The sequence below is a fragment of the Phalacrocorax carbo genome, chromosome Z (assembly GCF_963921805.1).
Source record: "Phalacrocorax carbo chromosome Z, bPhaCar2.1, whole genome shotgun sequence".
In the NCBI taxonomy this organism is placed as follows: Eukaryota; Metazoa; Chordata; class Aves; order Suliformes; family Phalacrocoracidae; genus Phalacrocorax; species Phalacrocorax carbo.
In genome coordinates, this window is record NC_087548.1 from 75,954,047 (window position 1) to 75,976,513 (window position 22,467).

Below are 22,467 nucleotides of genomic sequence, written 5' to 3' on the forward strand. Positions count from 1 at the left end.
GAAGATCTAGACTCACTTTGCCAGACTCTGTCCCTGTTGACTGCACTCTGAGAAGCAGGAATTAAACATACCCTTTCTGTGAGGATTAATTAATGAAACACCGCTTATTCCACTTTAACTCTTATATCATAGTTTACCCCACTCATTTTAAAATAGAACATTAAAATTCTTGGTGTGGAAAGGGGGCAGGTCATCTAATGCAAAAAACTGATGCAAATGCATTACCAATGCCTTAGTATATTTCAACAATCTTTCTTCTAAATGTTTAATATACAGAGAAATGCATATAATAGGACAAAGACTATTTACTTCCCAGCATTCCTTCAGTACAAAATTTAAGAGTCATAAGAGATGCATGTTTTACCGTTCCCACTTTACTGAGTTATTTTCCTGGCATCATATGAAGTATTCTTTTACAAGTAAAAAAAATTGGGTTTTTTGTTGGTTTTTTTTTTTTTTTTTTTGCCAGCTCCCAAAACTCTCAAGACTCATGCAAGGTTTGTCTGCCTCTTGCTGCTAGCAACACAAGTCTTGCAAGGCAAATGGTGATCTCACTGGTCGCTGAAGTACCCTTTGCCTTTACTTGCATTGAGAAGGTATCACTGATGAGAAATGAGGATAAAAATAATGTTTACAATGTGGGAGAAAACATCAGAGTTTATGTGCTCTGTTTCAGCCATGTGCATCTGTACAAGACTAACATAAGTAAAAAAACAGCCATAAAACACTGTCATTCATGACATTCCTGCCATGTATTGAACCAGGAATGCTCAGAGGTCTCCTGGATAGCCCTGAGAAAGGCATATTTTTCTGCAGCTAGTTTTTCAAGCAGAACTATGTGTGAAGTCTGCAAAAAGTAGAGCATGTGTGGCAAACTAACCTCTGTGTGGCAAACTGAGATACTGGAGCACACCTGTGAGACCAGGCTTTACTTCTGAGAAGTGTGGATGTATTGCGTCTCCATATGGGCATATAGAAGGAATGTATTGATTAAAGCAGTGTATGCAAAGATGACTCATACAGACATGCAATCTGGTTATGAAGACTGGAGAGGAATGTGCAGACCTTGGTATGTAGTCTCTATTTTGTATGATCTATTGTCATAGTCTTCCTCGTGGGGAGCTCACCAGCAGACAAGACTCCCAGTGAAACACTGCAGTCCTTCCACTTCTTTTTCAATACCTTCATCATAAGAACTGGAGAGGAAACTGCTGCTGCATCACCAGAAAGATGGGAGCAGGGTATGGGGATACGGGTAGGATCCTGGAGAAGACAAGATGACTTCTCTCACTTGCATTGCCAATAGCTGCTGCTGAGAATTGTTCACTGAGTTGTGAGCATGGTTCAGGCAGAAAATTCTTCTCTTCCCAAAGCCCAAGGCAAATGGAGAGTTTGTGCTAGATCCTGTGGTGGCCTTCCACAAGCCACAGAAGCTTCTCCACAGAAAGTTAGAGACTGAGGGTGTGATACTAGACTCATGAAATCTCCTGGAAATAAGTGTTATTATTGTCATGTTGGCAAATGATGGAAACTTGTGGGATGTAAACTTCCAAATATTTGACCAAATCTACTGGGGCAAAAAATCTTTGAACTAAAAGAAAATACAGAGAAGAAAAAATGACTTGGAAAACTGAAAAAAAAACCCCTATAAATATTTAGATTGATTTTTATATCTTTCTTTTGGCAATTTTGGCCTTTCTCCACAAAGACGTAAAAAGGTCAGATTTCGGAAAGCAGTTTCCTAAAATGTTTTGGCTGAAAATATTGCCTGCCTCTAGTCACATAGCTGTTTGATGCTGTATCATCATTTTGATGCTTGTATCAGTCAGCGAGGAGCACAGCGGCGGCAAGGGCAAGTCCCGTGGCTCAGCATTAGATCCGGGCAGGCAAAGCGGTTCCTCGTACCCGAGAAGCCCGGGGGTGAGCAGAGGGACCCGTCAGGAGCCGGCAGCTCTCGTGAGTGAGGCTGACGTGCAGCTGACGTGGTGTGGGGCGTTGCCAGAAGCTGCAGCGGGAGATTTAAATGGCCCCTAGGGAGCGCGAGCGACCAGGATGGGCAAACAGGGCGTGGCGCGTCAGAAGGCCCTGGCACAGCAGTTTGCGAAGGCAGGGTGAGCAGGAGGGACATCGCATCCCACTTGTAGGTCTACAGCTCAGGCAAGTGCTTTGGCCTTGGATGAAATGTTAGGCACTCGCCTCAGAGCTAAAACCACTGTTTGTTCAGCGAAATCTCCCAAGATGTCATACGCATCCACCCTGACGGGTCTGGTAAGAAAGGACACACCAGTATAGGCAGTGAGTTGCAGCAACTGCCCAAACCTCTCTTCTGACGATAAGGTAAGTACCCACATGAGGTGTGCACAGGTTGATGACCTGTTACGTCAGGTGGCTGAACTACAGGAAACGGTTAAGAGGCTGCACGTTATTAGAGGAGCTGAGGCAGAGGTAGACAGGTGGCTTCAGAATCATGTTCCTGTGGCAGACACCACCGAGGATGAGGCACCGTGGACCCTGGTGACTCACAGAAGCAGTATTCCACATCAGCCTGCACCCTCCACCACCACAATCAGAAACAGATATGAAGGCTTAACCACTGAGGACACCCATGAGCAAGGTCTGAGACATTGCCGAGAGCGTGCCACAACTCATCAGGAAAACAGACTACTATCCACTGTTACTATTTCATGTAGGCATGAACAACACTGAGAGCCACAACCTGGGTAAAATCAAGCAAGACTTTCAAGCCCTGGGGGAGAAAGTGAAAAACATTGGAGTCCAAGTAATCTCTTCCATTTTGCCAGTTCGAGGGAAGGGAGCAGCCAGAAACAAGCGCATAATATATATCAACTCCTGGCTACGTGGCTGGTGCCACCGTGAGGGGTTTGGCTTTTATGACAATGGGGTGTTCTTCAATGACTATGACATGGTAGGGAGGGATGGAATCCATCTGTCTAAAAGGGGTAAGGGAATCTTCAGTAGTAGGGTGGCTAATTTGGTGAGGTGGGCTTTAAACTAAAGGACTTGGGGGATGGGATCCTTGGCAAAAACACTCACACCAGCACATCCAACGGGGGAGTAACTCAGGCCAAGCAGTGTGGTGATAAAGGTTCCTTAGCTGTCTCCAAAAGGTGAAACAGAAAACACCTCAAGTGTATGTACATGAATGCGCACAGTCTACGTAACAAACAGGAGGAACTGGAGCTCCGCGCCCGCTCAGAAGGGTATGACATCATAGGAGTAACTGAAACATGGTGGGACAACTCAAATGACTGGGGGATCGCAATGGACCGTTACAAGCTCTTTCATAAGGTTCAGGCAAGTTAGAAGATGTGGAGGAGTCGCATTCTACATTAAGGAAAACCTTGAATGTATCGAAGTCAACTATGGTGATTGCGACTGCTCTATCGAATGCCTCTGGGTTAACATCAGAGGGGTCGTCTCCAAGCAGGACCTCACAGTGCGCACCTGCTATTGACCTCCTAACCATGATAACAAAGCCAATGAAGTGATATTTGGGGCACTAAAGCAAGCTTCTGGCCAACAGAACCTGGTCCTGATGGGGGACTTCAACTACCCAGACATCTGCTGGAAGAACAATACGGCAGCTCGCATGTCATCCACCAAGTTCCTGGAATGTATAGAGGACTGTTTCCTGATACAAATGTTAGATGTGCCAGCCAGGAAGGAGGCACTGCTGGACTTGATATTCACAAACCGAGACAGCCTGCTTTGTAATAGCTCGGTTAGTGGTAGCCTTGTCTGCAGTGGCCACAATATTGTGGAGTTTGGGATCCTGCTGAGTGTGCTGAAGGTCAGCTCTAAGACAAGGATTCTGGATTTTAGAAGAGGAAACTTCAGTGCACTCAGGGCTCAGTTGGGAGGGATTTGATGGGAAGACAAAGGAGCTAGTGAGTGCTGGGAGTTCCTCAAGAACTCTCTATTGGAAGCACAAAGCCAATTTATCCCCTACAAAGGAAAGGGAAGTAAGCGGAGCAAGAGGCCCCCATGGCTCAACCATGACCTCCTGGATCTACTCAAATCCAAAAGGGAAGCACACCAGAAACAGAGAAGTGGAGGATTATCCACTGAGAGCTACAAGGGCATAGCCAGAGAGCACAGAGATGCAGTTAGAAAAGCAAAAGCCCAATTTGAATTGAAACTGGCTGTAGACACAAAAAATAACAAGAAAGGGTTCTTCAGACATGTCACCCATAAGGAGAAAAAGAAGGAAAACATAGGCCCACTGTTAAAAGGAAAAGGAGAATCAATCACCAATGATGCAGAAAAGGCAGAGGTCCTCAGCACCTTCTTTACCTTGGCCTTTACCAGCACTGTAGGGTCGCAGGCTTTGGGAAAAAATTGCCGATTGAACCAAACACCGACCCACCAGCAGTGAAGGAAGAGTTAGTCCATGAATTACTACAGGAGCTTGACCCCTACAAATCGATGGGCCCCGACGACATCCACCTGAGGGTGCTGAGAGAGCTGGCTGACATCATTGCAAGGCTACTCTCCATAATCTTCGAGAAGTCATGGAGCATGGGGATTGTCCCAGAGGACTGGAGGAAGGCAAATGTTACCCCTATCTACAAGAAGGGCTTGAGGAAGGATCCAGGTAACTATAGGCCCATCAGCATTACTTCAGTCCCTGGGAAAGTTTTGGAACAAATCCTCCTGGGGGCCATCACAGGTCAAATGAAGCACGTGATTAGGAAAAGCCAACATGGCTTCACTAAGGGCAGATCATGCTTGCCAAACCTGGTGGCCTTCTATGACAAAGTGACTTGCCTGGTTGACATGGGGTGGGCAGTGGGCATTGTCTACCTGGACTTCTCCAAGGCCTTTGATACAGCCCCCACAGCCTCCTGCTGGAGAAATTGATGCGTTATGGCCTAGACAAGTGGTCTGTGCCGTGGGTGGGGAACTGGCTGACAGGACACACCCAAAGAATGGTGGTAAATAGCTCCTCAAACTGGCAACCTGTCACTAGTGGAGTTCCCCAGGGATCGATATTGGGCCCAATGTTATTCAATATCTTTATAAGTGATCTGGGTAATGGGATCAAGTGTAGCCTGACGAAGTTTGCTGATGACACCAAGCTGAGTGGGGAAGTAGACACTCCAGAAGGGAGAGCTGCTCTGCAGGGACATCTGGACAGGCTGGAAGAGTGGGCCAGCAAGAACCTCATGAAGTTCAACAAGGACAAGTGTAAGGTCTTGCACCTGGGAAAACATAATCCGGGAGTGCAGCACAGACTGGGATCCACCTGGCTGGAGAGCAGCTCTGTGGAAAGGGACCTGGGGGTCCTCGTAGACAGAAAGCTCAACATGAGCGAACAGTGTGCTGCTGCGGCCAAGAAGGCCAACAGGATGCTGGGTTGCATCAAAAGGGGCATCACCAGCAGAGATAAAGAAGTCATTATCCCACTCTACCAAGCGCTTGTCAGGCCACACCTGGAGTCCTGTGTACAGTTCTGGTCCCCGCTATACAAAAAGGATGTGGACAGGCTGGAAGGGGTCCAGAGAAGGGCCACCAGGATGATCAAAGGACTGGGAAGCTGCCATATGAGGATAGGCTGGTAGAACTGGGTTTGTTCAGCCTTGAGAAAAGGAGGCTTAGAGGGGATCTCACCACCATGTACCCGTACTTAAGGGGTAGCTACAAAGAAGATGGAGACTCCCTTTTTAAACGGAGTCCCATGGAGAGGACAAGGGGGACTGGACACAAATTGCTCTTGGGGAGATTCCGATTGGACACAAGAGGGAAATTTTTCACAGTGAGAACAATCAACAATTGGAATAATCTCCCCAGGGACGTGGTTGATTCAGCCACGTTGGACACCTTTAAGAGTCGTCTGGACAGGGTGCTGGGCCATCTTGTCTAGACTGTGCTCTTCCTAGAAAGGTTGGACTAGATGATCCCTGAGGTCCCTTCCAACATGAGATTCTGGGATTCTGGGATTCTGTGTAATTGAACTGACTTATGTATTCTTCCAGCTCTAATTTTGAGAATGTGGGAAAGGATGTTAAACACTTCTGTTAAGGTCTGAGCTTCAGTCTGTCTGCATTGATGCAATGTTTTTGCAAATTGCTTGGCATGTTTAGGTGCAGGGTCTGTCCCTCTGTCCAGCTTCTCTCCTAGCCCATAATCGCTGTGCAATGGGACGCAGTGGTGATCTGCATTAGCAAAGAGGTGGGATGAACAAGACATGAAGTTTTCATCACTTCTCAGGCTTGTCAATGTAGCAACTAAGTGGGAACTGAAAGCCTTTCCTCTATAGACTTAGAGCTGTGGCAGTGGCTGTTAAGCTCAAGTCCATATGATTTAGAAGAATAAATTATTTCAGGCTGCGAAAAAATGAGTCCCATGCAGAAAGAATATTTGACAATGACTTGCTGAAATTCAAGAGGAGATTAAAGTAAGAAGTATACAGCTTTGACTACTAAAAACCAGAAAGGCAATAGTAAGTTACTCCTGACATATTAATACAAAATCTCAGAAAAAAATGCATTTCTGCATGGTGTCTTACTTTTTCTCTCTCTTTTTGATTAAAAGATAACAGTTTTGAACATTATGTCTATTGTTCTATTTGTTCAGGGCCTTCGTGGACTTCTGTCCTGGGGTAGGAGTCTACCAGGATTATTGTGGGGCTAACAGCTTTACCTGTTATTAATTTTACACTGTAGTTTCCATTATAAGACTTAATTTTTAGTTGCTTAAAAATACGGAACTTTTTGTTGTGGAAAGTTCTGTCTGGTCTCAGACTGTCAACTTAGACTTGGGATTCCCAACTCTCTCCAGTCTCATCATCAGAAATATCTATAAAAACCACTGGTAAAATGCCCCTTCCTGCTCTGGTTCTGCTCCAGGAAGGTAAGGCAATGGCCTACTGCCATCAGCTCTCTATCCAGTTCTGGCAAAGGTGACTGCAAGCAATTTTCATTATCATGATTTCTTGAGATTAAGCAGTGAGATGGATTTTTTCAGTGCTTTCTTGTAAAAAGCAAGAACGTTATATATCTAATGTTACTATTAGTGAAAAATGCATCTGTGCAGAAGAAAACAACTGCCTTTTAAATTTTCATGAACTGTAATTTTTTCTGGACATTTTATTAACCTTCCAAACATGACCATTGATTCTCTGAAGGAAAAAAATATCTTGTGGAAAATATATGCAGTGATCATGTAATTATCAAATCTTAACTCTCAATGCACGAATTTCAGTAGGCCTACAAATTCTCAGAGGCTGATGTTGCAAGCTCTAATGACATTAGTGTAGGGGCTGCACATAATTAAATGTCTACAGTAAAATAGATAGGCTGTGCAATGCAGCTTATGTTATGACTTGCCTCATATTTCACCCTTAAATTTTACTTGCTGTACTCTTTTATCCCCTTGCAGAGCCTTTTGTTAAGAAGTATGGTTAAAAATGGCTTTCTGTTTCTACTCTGTTAATTGTAAATAAATATTTATCCACTATTTTATGATCATAAAGCTGATAAATAAATGGAAGAACAGATTTATAAATAACAAAGGACAACAGTTAACTAAATTACAGTAAGATGTCACAGGTGCAATTACAGAAAATTCACATGACTGAAGCAAAAGCAAAAGTCTGCCTTAAGCAGCCAAACTGGTGATACTAATGAATGCAGCACCAAGAGCCACTATTTCAACAAAACTATTTGAAATATTGGTCAAAATGCTAAACACTATTGATTTAAAGCTAATGAACATTCCAAGTGTGTTCTATAGAAACCAAACTGCTGATTCGTTGTGATTTCTACATTTCAGGAAAAACATTATGACAGTGTGGTTTTGCATCATCTGTTTCAGAGCAGGACAGTCAGATCTGGTGGAAAGGTTACATTACTTTTGTTGGCAGTAACACTACGAAATATTTATATTGCTTTCATCAGCTGGATTCCAGGGTGCTTTTGTTAATGTAATTTACACATGGCAGTCAAAACACTAAAGGCAGTCCAACAATTTGAGGATTTTTTGAAGGCTGATTTTATAAATGATTTATAGATGGTTTATAGGTCGGAGGTGAGTGTCAACCTTCTTGCGTCTTGCAGCAAATTGGCCACTGACTTCAAGCAGAGCCAAAACGTCACTGAGACCATTCAAACTCTGTTCTCTGCTGTAAACCTAACCATGACAAATGGACCTGCAGCAGACAGATAGTCCTGTCAGGGACAGACTATCCCATAAGTCAGGATATACACCACCTTCTTTGCTGACAGCTAAGGATGTTCCTTCACATTTCTGTCATCTCTGCTGGCACCTTTTGTTTAAATCAAGCAGTTTTGCCTGTAATGGGCATCAGGGTGTGAGGTTTGCATTTTGCTTCTTTGTAACATGGTGTGCAAATATGTCCCTCCTTCTTCCTTTGCAAGCCTGCAAAGCTCCTCTGAACCTCCCTTATCTTTCTGTCTTGGTGCTTGTTCAACTTCCACTTCTTTTCCAGAGAGAAAACATGGCCACACATTATCTTGGCCACCCAAAATTTCCTGCATGGAGATTGTCAAAGTGTCAAGACCTTATCCACATGCATTTTCTACCAACATTCAATCCTTGGACTGGGGAAATGGACCAGTGTAGCTAGTTTGGGGATTATAAATGTCTTAATCCAAACCCAGAATACAGGTTAAAATGAAGATTGGCTTCCAGAGCAACAGTGTCAGTGTTCCTCCCATAAGAAAAAAAAAATTACCTGAGGGTTTATATCCTCAGATATTTGGCTTCTGTCAACCTGGAAAGCCTGGCAAGAGTTTTCTGGCCATATCAACTGTTCATGGTGTGCCTCTACACACACAGACATGTATTTGCAGAGGTTTGGGTTGGTGTCTTTTTTTTTTTTAATCTCTCACCAGTCTTTTCATTTTTAAAACCAGATTTTCAGCTGATGTAAAGAAATCAGTGGAACTACACCAGTTAATGACACTAAAGAACAATCCCTTTCTGTTAAAATACAGAATAATGCCTCTCACAGTTTTTCCTTTCCCTCTGCATTTTGGCAGAGGTCTCTTTAGATGATATATTATGCTTTTACAGGACTCAAGCGTGCTGGAAAAATTCTGTCGGGGATGGAGAAATCTGTCCATACACTCAACCATCCATCCATCCATCCATCCATCCATCCATCCATCCATCCATCCATCCATCCATCCATCATCCATCCAGTCATCCACCCAGTAGCTTATTTTCAGGTGTCCAGTTACAAATTTGAGGGTACGCAGTTACTCAGAAGCAGCTTACATTTAAAAACCTGAAAGAAAGGTCAGTTAAATCAGTCAACAAAACTTGCATTTTTGCACTGAGCATTGTGCTTCTGCTTCTTGGTATCTTCATAGACCAGTAACAAGCATGACTTGTTTGCCACACAGATGTCCTGCCTGTGACACAATGACACTATAAAAGTATCATAATGTGTATTGTGAGAAGTACCATGTGAGGTCTGATTACATGGAGCAAGTGGCAGGGACACTGAATCATCCCTAAGTAGCCTTGTCCCCCGAAGGATCACGCTGTATTACAGAGGCTTGTGTGAACACAAGGTGAGAACATCACTGCATTGATGGAGACATCTGCCTCAGGAGGAAAGGCATGCCATGCTTGGCAGGCAGGCAGGTAGAGCAGAACTTTTGCTATGTGGCAGCAGTCTTAGACACAGTAAGACCATCAGTGTCTCCTTAAATTTATGACAAATTCAGATAATAATTTCTTCTTGTACATATCTGATTTGCCTCAATTTTTAGAAAATACTTTCTCTTCCAGGCTTCTAGAATTTTGCTGTGCTCCCTCCTTGTTTTCCACCACTGTATTTACTACTGTTGTGGCTGCTGTCACCTTCTGATATTTCTGCACCCTGAGTAGCCGGAACTGCTCATGGCTAAGCTGATTGCTACAGCTGTAAGTGGTACCCTGCAGGGTGGGTTTCCAGGGTTTGTTAATGAGATTACATTTACAACTCTCTGGTAAACACTGTAATTGTTTTGTAAACATGTTTTATCTCTGAAACTGTACTTGCCAGTTGCTGTTCCTCCTCACAGCAGGAAGCAAGATGATAGGGATTCTGTAGGACTGTAGCTTGCAGCATTTGTCTTCTTTTTGAGTTTGCCTTTAGGCATTTCTGTGTGATTTTTAAATGCTCAGGTGACAAATCCTCCCATCCCTTCCCTTCCTCTGTGTCTTAGAAAATACATCTGCATTAAATAAAATTAAGGTGTGAGAGACTCCCTCAAAAGAGAAATGTGTCTTTAAGAATGTAGCTAAAAGGCATGGACAGTACAGATGTCACCATGTCAGAGGCACAGAACTATGCCTGGTTCACGATAATTTCATTAATTCATCTTCCTCACACAGAGGTTTACCATGGCCACTCCAGGTAGAACGTAGAAACACAGTGTTGGCTACAAATTTTTCATTTATGTCCACTATAAGATGTCCAGACAAAAAAAAGTCAGTGACCTACTGATGAACTGTATGTTGCAACTGGACTTCTAAACCTCTATTTAAAGGACTTTGTATGGCTGTTTTTTGGCTCTAATTCACAGGACCTGAGCCAAGAAATAAGCATTATGATCATCTTCTCTGAAATCCAGAATAATACAAGCCATAGAGCCATTTCTAATAATATCTGCCCTGAATGCATAAGTTGAATACAAGCCACTTGTATAAATACTATAAATAGTATTTTTTTCAGAGGATGGCATAGTGACTGTGAGATATGGAGGATTCATGGCACCCTCAGGTAAGATCAGGACTTAGTGATTTGCAATGGTAAACTCATTGAAGGATATCACACATCTTTGAATTAGGTACCTGTTAGGTACAGTACTTAAGTCTTTGAAAAGTCTTGTTTCACCTAGTTCCATTTGTTCATCACTGTCATGATATGGCCTTGGAGGAGCCAGGGGACAACACACATTGAGTACTTTGGGTTGAAACTGTCTATCCATGTGGAGCAGAAAGCAAAGAGGCAATGTTGGCTGCAGTCCGTCCATATTTCAGAGAAATATCTCCCTTGATGATGTGAATCAGACACAGCCTTTTTCACAAGCCTTACAAAAACTGTTTTGGCTTTCTGAGCTCATTCTCATTCCAAGCTCTAAAATGCACAAGATTAGGAAAGGCTGCGTTGCCTGGTTCCCCCTGTTATGCTGGTGCAGTGACTCCTTCACAAATGTCGTGTCAATCTCTGCTGGGCTGCTCAACTGCCATCCTGCCTGTCCTCAGCCATACAAATGCTGGGTGAGGTAATTGTGTTAACATCTGTCACGTTCGGGGCTTGGGAAATTTTATTTGGATTAAAGCTGAAAGATGTCTTTCAAATACATACGGCCGGCCACATGTTCGCACACCTAGCATTATCAGAAAAACAGTATGTCCAAGAGTTATGTAATGTGAATGATATGAAATAATATCAGAAGCTAATTCCAGGTTTCAGACCATTAGTTCCTAACCTCAGCAGCTTGAAAATATTAACTAGTGTAACATTGTTTGGTCCTGCTTGGGTGAATTCAGAAGGGTCTTTTAGCAGTATATGGTGTGGGGTTTGTTTGGTAAGCTTTGTTGTCAAGCCTTTGAAAACGGGTTTTGGTGCTCACAAAGGGAAAAGAAAAAAAAGAAGCCCATCATTACCCTAGAATTCATCCGTCTGTTTGGAAATATAGCATTTAAAACCCATGTCTCTGAATAAATATATAGTAATAATATACGTATAAATAAGTACCTTATAAACCCAGTATTTCGCTAGTTCATATGTTGGAAGGTGTATCTGTTGATGCAGGTGTTTCAAAAGCTTGAGGAGATGAACTTTGCCTCAGATATTATCTGCAGTAATATTTGCTCACATCCTTTGTGTTCTGTGTTTTCTTACTTCAAATCTCTTCTTTTTCTCTGCTGTCAATCTCTATTTGAGATTCTGTGACACTGTCATCTTTTCTTTTCCTGCAGTAGTTTTCAAACCTCTTTCCCATTTCTCTGTGTTCTAGCCTTGAATGGGCTGAGGTATTGACAATTCACCTCTGCAGTCTGGACTTTTAAGGCTTTTTACTGTATATTCCCAGGACACTGAGAAACATTGGCACAGACTGAGAAGATGTTATGATTAGGAAGATGACTATTATGATAGAATTTTCACACTAGGGACTAAGGAGAACACATTGTCCCCCAAGTACGAATTGATACACATCAAATTACCAGAAAATTTTGTTGCGTTTCAAAAAAATCAACTGCTAGCAATTCTGGAAAAGGAGACAGGAAGCAATCCATTTTGGAAAAATATAACTACTTTTTGTTCAGTTCTCTTGGGAATTCAAAGTATTGACTGGGAATGAGGCTGTGGAGAAAGGATTTTTTAGTCTGTATTTGGAGAAAGTCCTAGCCAGAACTGTGTATTTGATTAAGGTCTTTTTTGTGATGTAGTCATGAGTGGCCTGAGATCATAAATCTTGTATAAGTAGTGACACCCTATAATCTTTTTGCTTCTTACAAAGCTCTGTGGTAAAGCTTTATAGTTGCAGCACAGCACAGCTCTCAAGCAGAGACTTCACTATATGAATAAAATTTACTCATTCCCTGAAGTAGATATTAATTCACCAATGATTATCTAATCTTTATTCTCAATTTATACCTGTATGTCTTGTTTCCAATCTTTTTTGTTCTTTTTATAGAACTTGGTTAGAAATACCTGTTTCTATCTGTCCTCCCACTTTTGTTCTAAATCCATTGCAATAATTTGATCTGTGAACCTGCTGAAGATAATAGAAAAGTTTTTTACTGTTTTCTCCACTTCTTTGGTAAACATCAGTGGTTTTGCTCTTTTGCGCTGTTTAAATTTCCTTATCCCTGAATGTGTTGCTCTCATCCTTATTTTGGAAAAACATACAAGTAAACAAAAAAGTGTGTGAGAGAGAGGGCTATTAAGACATTTATAACAGAAGGCAATGTTTTGAAGTTTGCAAAGTATCTGTGGATATGTGTTCAGTTCTTGTAAATAAGCATTATTTTAACTATTTAGATTTTATAGAACTTTTATGTGTTGAATAACAGCTCTTAACATATTGCATTATGCAACATTTGTATCTAGATATTTCATCACATTACTTTGCACTTTTTTTCCTGAATTTGTTTTGATTTTTTTTCTTTTCAAAATTAGTAACTTTCTAAGGTATATATCAAAGTTGTCTTTTCTCCTGTCTATTCTTCTCTATGTTGTATAGAGTTTCCCACAGCTGAAAACAAAAGATGCAACTAGCTTGAACAGCTGCAGAATTTTCTTGTGATTGGCCTTTCCTTTTTATCCCAGTCTGGGGAGAGTTACAATGAAAAGTCCCTCCTACAGCAGTGTCTTTAAAATGTAGGCTAATAAAGCAGATCTACAAGTGATCTGTGCTTAGTGTCATAACTGCAAACACTTTTCCATCTATAGCAGGAAAGAATAGACTTATTTTCCCACTTTCTTTTAAAGTACGCCATTTTTTACAATACATCCTTTAACACTCAGGCCCCACATGCGCATGTTAGCTTACATGATATAAGCTCATCTGCTTACCCACAAAAGAGCTCAGAGAGACAATGTGGGGAGACAGGAGAACACAAATAACACCCAGTCCCAATCACAGGGACTGAATGGGCCAGAAAGTTCAAGTACTATCACATTACAGGGCATGTCTGATTTCTGCAGGGGTTTTGAGCTGGAAAACCCCCCAAACAGTGCATGCAGAACAGATAACTGAAATGTAAGCCTAATAACAGAAGTGGACACATTCACGGCTTTGTTAGTTTCATTGTTCATGAGGAACTTGCCTGTTCCACATGTAAGCTGTAACTAGTTACCTTACAGTAATAGCAAGAGCCTTATATCTGTCAGTAACCAGTTCCTGCTTACAGAGTCCCTTCAGTGCTTGCAGGGTACAAGCTCCCATTTGCTTTGAATCACTCTATTTCTGAGATGTCCATCCAGGAAAAGGTGTCCAGGTGCATGGCTTGGCCTTAGGGTTAGTTTGCCAGGTATCTTTTTCTAAGCAATAGTCTCACAGTCTGCATGCCCCAGACCAGTGATATTTTTTATTTCTATCACCAGGTAGTTTTGTGTGATTGACTATTTTGGTTTTACCTAAGAGCTGGATTATTAAGCCCATGGTGCTTTATTGTACACAGTGTGCCATTAGAGACTGTTCCTACAGCTGGGTATATGTCTATTTCCACACTATTCCACACTGCATAACTAAAGAAAAACAACATTTTCCTCATTAAGTTTAAGTTACAGGTTAGTGGAGATATGAGTTACAAAATAATAATCCCCTTATATTTTTCAGTCAATAGTGGATACTTTCCTGGAGGATACAGAACAATTCAGAAGTACTGTGCATATGATAAAGAAAACATAATCCAAAATTTGGTCTTGTGGAAGAGGTTAGACAACCTGTTTTAGTGCTCATCTTTCTTCCTGCACAAATCAAATACAGCTGACAATAAATTAAATTGCTTTTTCCCATGTTGAGTCAGTTTTGCAATTTCCCTGCCTTCACTTTGACCCACCAGCATTCTCATCCCATGTTCTCCCCATCCTGCTGAGGAAGGGGAGGGAGCACGTGGTGGGTGGGTGTTTGGCCCTTCTTCAAGGTGATGCCACCATGAGCATACTGGCTCCAAAACATGTGGGTGACATGCCCTCAGGTACCAGATGTGTGGTTTGGATGGCCTGGGCCGTAGGCCCTTAGGCTGTCTGTAAACTGGGGATATCATAGTGGCCTTATATCAGAGGGTGTTGCCAAGACAAGTGCATTGAAGGTTATGAAGCAGCATCCTGTCACGATGCTAAATAAAGATGTGGGTTTACCTATAATGTATGCTGGTCCTCAGCATGTTATCATACAGTAGCACAGACTGTGTTACCACTGTTATTCTTCTCCCACTAGTAATGGCTCAAGTAATTTCAACCCTCCAGCTGGCAGTTTTTCTTGCACTGTATTAGTAGGCAATTAACTGCCTTTAGGAGCAGCCTAATAAACCGTTTCTTCTTGGTCAGTCTTTATGTGTTTAAGCTGCTGTGATCAGCACAAATTTTGAGAGTCTTTTAGCAAAAAAAACCCCTTGCTAATTTATTGTCCCCTGCTGTGGATCCCCAGAGATGCATACGGCCTAAATCAGGATGATATATCTTGTTAAAGTTAAAAGTGAGTTGACAAAAGCTTTCATAAAGGGTGTAAATAAACAACAAAACGCGTATTTATAGATTTCCAAAACTGGCGTCCCTACAGACCAGTCGAGTAGACATAAATATGCTTGTACATCTGGAGGTAACTCTCTACAAATATTATCCCTACCACATGCGCACTGATAAGCTATGGTTTATGATAGAAAACACTAAGATAAAGGTTAATGTGTGATGTTTGTCATTACTTGTGGGGCTCAAAACTGTACACAGGACCCTGCTGTGGTCTGACAACTGCTGAGTGAGGGGTATAATCTCTGGGCTTTTGTCCCTGCTGAATTTCATGCAAACCTTTTTAGCTCATGCCTTCTCCCTGTTCTGGTCATTGTGGTGGCAACCCTGCCCTTGCACTTATCAGCTGGTGCCCCAGTTTAACATCATCTGCAAACCTCATGATGCTCTCCTTCACTTTGCCCATGCTATTAGTAGAGAAGTTAAACAGGACATGTCCTGGGATAAACCCTTGCTGGACCTCGCTTGTTGTCAGCCTCTAGTTACCACTCAGTATCTACTGCCCTCTAAGCCTCCCTCTCCCAATCAGATTTTTTGCCTGGCTGGCGGTCCATCCATCCATGAGCATGGTGTCCTACCCTGGAGCGAGGAATATGAAGTCACTGTACTCAATGTGATTAGTAGTTCTTTCCTTTGTGCCAATGGAGTTACTCAGCATGTGTGCTGAAGTCTGTGTCTGTGTCTAGTAAATACAATCACAATTCTGCATACTATTTTAGCATGTGTTTGAGAGTAAACATTTGAATGCATGTTGCATTGTTTTTTCTGCTGTAAGCTGCAGCTTCTGTAGCATTCTTTGTAACTACATGTGTTGGCATATTGGCATTTGATTTAATTGACTTTCTCGTGTTTGTATCATGAAGAACATCCACAGCTGGAAACACTGGTCCTGTATCTGTTCTAGACATTCACATGTAAGAACAAGTGCACCCTGAGCGAGATCTGTGTTACATGCGAAATTGCATGTGACACAGAAAATAATGAGTCATTTATTAATTAACAGAGCACAGTAATATTTCACTAGGCACAGCTAGAACAGCATCAGAGGAAAGAACCAAAACACATTATTTCTTTAGATATTTTTTCTCTAGTACTCTATACCACTTATAAGAGGGAAAGGTAGTACCAGCAAGTAAAACTGGTAACAGAGAAAAATATCCCCTTTAACTTTTTATTTCAGGTGAAGTAGTTGTCAGCAGTCTTCCCAGGGAACAACCTACAGACATTCTGCAGTGCAACATGTTGAATTACAATTTGCTTCTAGTGAGGAAGGAAAACTAATCTGACAATCCTAGACAGAGATGGGTCAGACCTTTTTGTTTGGTATCACTTACAGGTATTTTCTCCCCAACACTTTTCAACTTGCTTTCCCTCCCTTAGGTCACTGAAAAATAATAAGATGAGGTTTAAATTAGGTCTTCCAGGAATGTCTGACAAAATACATATACACTGATAAGGTGAAAGCCCAGAGGATAGACTATGTATTTCCTGCTAGTCTGTAAGGGCAAGGATCTTCTGATATTTCAATATATTTGTATTAACCACTTCCAATATATTGATTGTCAACAGCAGTAAGTCCATTTGTGTTAAGGTAAAGATACTACAAGGCTGGAAGGGGAACTGCCAATGTTTTGTTCGTATGACCAAAGCCTCTGCCATCATTTACAATCATCATAGGGGCAGATGCAAAATTTCTCTATTTTGATTATTGTAACACCAATGTCCATGAAAGTAGCAAGATAGCTAAAAAAGGTCCACCTGTGTTGGACAAGCAGCTCCTAATTCACAGGCTCATTTGCAGTTATTTACAGCTTGGACAATATCTCTGTGGTGTGGGTATCTGTGCACAAGAACTTAAAGAAGTGCTCTGTGTCCACAGAGGAGGACCCATCTGTGAGTCCTACTGTGCTTTCTGCCTAGCGTAAGAAGTGTCGACAGACAGCTGGCCAGTACCACTCTGTCTCCAGCTCATAGTGGTTGCTCCAGCCATTATCTTTGAGGGGAAGAGTGGAGCCAAGGACATGTTTCCCTCCCACTTATTTTGAGCAAGGAATTTTTTTTCCGTTCCTTGAATGTTCCTGCACAGTCATGAAATCCAAACCACATTTGAGATCTTTTTGTTTCAAATAATCCATTTTATAGTCTGAACTTGCTAAATCATCGCTTCAATACACCTTCTCTGTCACATGCTATTGACTTTACTGCTACTATTGCTGCTCTCTCAAGTGATGAATCTTTCATCACAGACTGGGAAGAAGAACATCAATTCCAGAGCCCCAATCAGGGAATTAATTTGTTATGACTTCATTAAGCACTACTAGTTGCCTATGGCATTAGTTTCATTCACCATATCAAAGCTGTGGTGCCTTAGAATGCTCTTATGAAGGACAAAGGGGAAGTGGTGAGGAATATTTTCTTTGTGAAAATGTGCACATCAGCTTGTGCAGCTGTCTCTTTTACATATTTATGTTTGCCTGTATGCATGGGTAATGATGGCAATCCAACTTTTTTGGAATTTGTTCAACTGTGTGGACAAGCTGTTGCTGCATTAGGCTTTCAACTACCTGGTGGTAAGTTAGTGGAAGTATTTCACTTAGGTGTTTTTTTTAATTTACCTTTTCAGTAGCATAAAAGTCACACTGATCAACTGGTAGGGTTTAAGGAGCAGAAAAAATAATTTGAAAAAGGAATCTTAGATCTGTTGAAGAAAATTATTAGAAAAATGGATGACTGAATAAACGAAAGAAAATCAGAAATAATTTTGAGTCATTTGTTGGGTTGTTACTTGATGATGGGTTCTCCCCACAAAGAGTTCAGTGGAACTCCATTGCTTTCAGTGGTGTCACATTAACAAATTTTGGGGAGGGTATGGACAAGAACCTATGAATTGGGAAAACAAAGTAGCTAAAATATTTAATAATGTAGACCACTACCAGCTGTAGTTTTCCTCTAGCTCATCCATGTAGTAGCACAAATGTTGGTTTGCCCCAAGTCTAATCATTACTTTACTACTTTCCTGAAATACTGCTTATTTTGCTTCATGATAATGTGCAACTGAGATGTTATTGTAAGATTTTTATGTTGCTTTCTTTTAGATATAGCAGCTGGATCATTATCTGGATTACATGTAAAACTAATATACATATTTCTTTTATTTCAGTTTCTACTGGACAAGCTTCATAGGGTTAATATAACAATGTATTAAATTTGTATGTATGTAACATTTTTTGAGACACAAGGAACAACAGCTTTTACGTCTACCCATCTATCTAGGTTTTTGAGAACAGATTTTGTAGTAATGATTTCCTTTCACACTAATTTTCAGATACAAAACCAAGCATGCCTTTACTGAAAAATATGTCTACTACTAAATTTTATTTCCTGCCTGGCCCAAATGTTGTGGTTTAGCCGGCAACTCAGCCCCAGTCGCTCACTTACTCCCCCACCGGTGGGATGGGGGAGAGAATCAGAAGGGTAAAGATCATGGGTTGAGATAAGAACAGTTTAATAATGAAAATTAAAAAAACAACAACAAAAATGCAATAGAAAGGAAAAAAATGGGGGGGGAAATGAATGAACCATCGAAACAAACCACACGTGGCACAGCCGCTCACCACCCACTGCTGCCACTTCCCAAGCCACAACTGCCCCCACCCCCGCACCAACTGCCACCATTAATATACTGGTCATGGTGTCACATGGTATGGATTGAACATCCCATTGGCCAGTCGAAGTCAGATGCCCCAGCTGTGGCCCCGCCCCTCCCAGCCTCCTGCCCCCGTGGCAAATCATGAGAAGCTGGAAAGGTCCTCGGACCCCGCAGTGAAGAGAATTAACACCTTCTCAGCCAAAACCAGCACATGCTCCACCCCTTATTCCATGTTGTTTACACCATGCCCAGGTCCCATACGATGCAATACAACCTTACCAACCACCACCCCTCCCCTTCCCATCCTTTAACATAATACACAGACATCATTCCCTTACTTCATGGACCTTCCCTGTAAAATGTCCATTAAAATGTCCATTGAGTTCACCCAGTCCATGACTCTGGGCTCCATCTGCTGAATCAGTCTTTCAGGGCAGGAGAGATGGTGTGTGTGGTGTTGGGTTGCTGCATACCGAGTCAGTCATCCTTCCATCACTGCTGCACTTTGCTTGTTTCATCAAAGTTTATCTTCCATGGGTTGAGAAGCTCGTACTCTGATATTGATACAACACAGAGGTGACACACAATATTATATAGCAGTTCGCATTGTGCCATTCAGTTCATTGACTGTTTTCGCCCAAAATCAAATCCCCTTGAGGCACACATCGGATTTCTCCATCCTCCCGCATCACCCACCAAGTGCACCCGGGCCCTCGAGCAAAAGCAATCCCATGAATGGGTTTGCCTCTGCCAGAGGCAGGAAGAACCCAGACTGTTTTGCCCAGCATACTTTTTGTGTGCACTACAGGGACTCTATCCCCTCCCACAGTACGTAAGGGCTCTGACTGGGCAGGGCCAGCTCGATTGGCAGATCCCCTTGCGTTGACTAACCACGTGGCTTTTGCTAAATGTGTATCCCAGTGCTTTAATGTCCCACCCCCCATTGCTCTCAGTGTAGTTTTTAACAGTCCATTGTACCATTCATTTCCCCAGAGGCTGGTGCGTGACAGGGGATGTGATACACCCACTCAATGCCATGCTCTTTGGCCCAGGTGTCTATGAGGCTATTTCGGAAATGAGTCCCGTTGTCTGACTCAATTCTCTCTGGGGTGCCATGTCGCCACAGGACTTGTTTTTTGAGACCCAGGATAGTGTTCCGGGCAGTGGCGTGGGGGACAGGATATGTTTCCAGCCAGCCAGTCGTTGTTTCTACCATTGTAAGCCCATGGCGCTTGCCTTGGTGGGTCTGTGGGAGTGTGATATAGTCAATTTGCCAGGCCTCCCCATATTTATATTTCAGCCACCATCCCCCATACCACAGAGTCTTTACCCGCTTTGCTTGCTTGACTGCAGTGCACGTTTCACATTCGTGGATAGCCTGTGCCATAGCGTCCATGGTCAAGTCCACCCTCAATCATGAGCCCACCTGTATGTTGCATCTCTCCCTTGATGGCCTGAGGTGCCATGGGCCCACCGAGCTAGAAATAGTTCACCCTGATGTTGCCAGTCCAGATCCACCTCAGCCACTTCAATCTTGGCAGCCTGATCCACCTGCTGGTTGTTTCGATGTTCTTCAGTGGCCCGACTCTTGGGGACGTGAGCATCTACATGACGTACCTTTACAACCAGTTTTTCTACCCGGGCAGCAATATCTTGCCACAATCTGACGGCCCAGATGGGTTTGCCTCTGCGCTGCCAGTTGCTTTGCTTCCACTGCTGCAGCCAGCCCCACAGGGCATTTGCCACCACCCAGGAGTCAGTATAGAGATAGAGCACTGGCCACTTTTCCCATTCAGCAATGTCTAAGGCCAGCTGGATGGCCTTTACCTCTGCAAACTGGCTCGATTCACCTTCTCCTTCAGCAGTTTCTGCTACTTGTCATGTAGGACTCCATACAGCAGCCTTCCATCTCTGGTGCTTTCCCACAAGGTGACAGGACCCATCCGTGAACAGGGCATACTGCTTCTCATCTTCTGGCAGTTTGTTATAGAGTAGGGCTTCTTCAGCACGTGTCACCTCCTCCTCTGGTGATATTCCAAAATCTTTGCCTTCTGGCCAGTCCACGATCACTTCCAAGATTCCTGGGCGACTGGGGTTTCCTACTCGAGCCCGCTGGGTGATCAGTGCAACCCATTTACTCCACGTAGCATCAGTTGCATGGTGTGTGGAGGGGACGTTCCCTCTGAACATCCAGCCCAGCACTGGCAGTCGGGGTGCGGGGAGCAACTGTGCCTCAGTACCAACCACTGCTGAAGCAGCTCAAGCCCCTTCATATGCTGCCAATATCTCTTTTGCAGTTGGAGTATAGCGGGCTTCGGACCCTCTGTATCCCCGACTCCAAAACCCTAGGGGTTGACCTCGGGTCTCCCCTGGTGCTTTCTGCCAGAGTGAACCTCCAGGTAGGGCCATTCTCCCCGGCTGCGGTGTAGAGCACATTTTCTACATCTTGTCCTGCCCGGACTGGCCCAAGGGCTACTGCATGAACTATTTCTCGTTTAATCTGTTCAAAGGCTTGTTGTTGCTCAGGGCCCCATTTGAAATCATTCTTTTTCCAGGTCACTTGATAGAGAGGGCTTACGATCAGACTGTAGTGTGGAATATGCATTTTCCAAAAACCCACAATGCCCAAAAAAGATTGTGTTTCTTTTTTGCTAGTTGGTGGAGACATGGGTGCTGTTTTGTTGATCACATCCATTGGGATCTGACCACGTCCATCTTGACATTTGATTCCTAAGAACTGGATCTCTTGTGCGGGTCCCTTCACCTTACTTTGTTTTATGGCACAAACAGCTTTCAGAAGGATTTGGACTATTTTCTCTCCTTTCTCAAAAACATCTTCTGCTGAGTTGCCCCACACTCTGATGTCATCAATGTACTGAAGGTGTTCTGGAGCTTTTCCCTGTTCCAGTGCAGTATGAGTCAGTGCATGGCAAATGGTAGGACTGTGTTTCCACCCCTGGGGCAGCCGATTCCAGGTGTACTGGACACCCCTCCAAATGAAAGCAAACTGTGGCCTGCACTCTGCTGCCAGAGGGATTGAGAAGAATGCATGAGCGATATCAGTTGTGGCATACCACTTGGCTGCCTTGGACTCCAGTTCGTATTGAAGTTCTAGCATGTCTGGCACAGCAGCACTCAACGGTGGAGTGACTTCGTTCATGCCACAATAGTCTACTGTTAGCCTCCACTCTCCATTAGACTTCCACACTGGCCATATGGGAATGTTAAAGGGTGAGTGGGTCTTACTGATGACTCCTTGGCTCTCCAGTCGACAAATGAGCTCATGGATGGGAATCAGGGAGTCTCAGTTGGTGCGATATTGCTGCCGATACACTGTTGTGGTGGTGATCAGCACCTGCTGTTCTTTGACCTTCAGCAACCCCACAGCAGAAGGGTCCTTCGAGAGGGCAAGGCAAGGTAGACAGCTGTTTAATTTCCTCCATCTCCAAGGCAGCTACACTTAAAGCCCACCTGTACCCTTTTGGGTCCTTGAAATACCCTCTCCTGAGGCAGTCTGTGCCAAGGATGCACGGAGCCTCGGGGCCAGTCACAATGGGGTGCTTTTGCCACTCATTCCCAG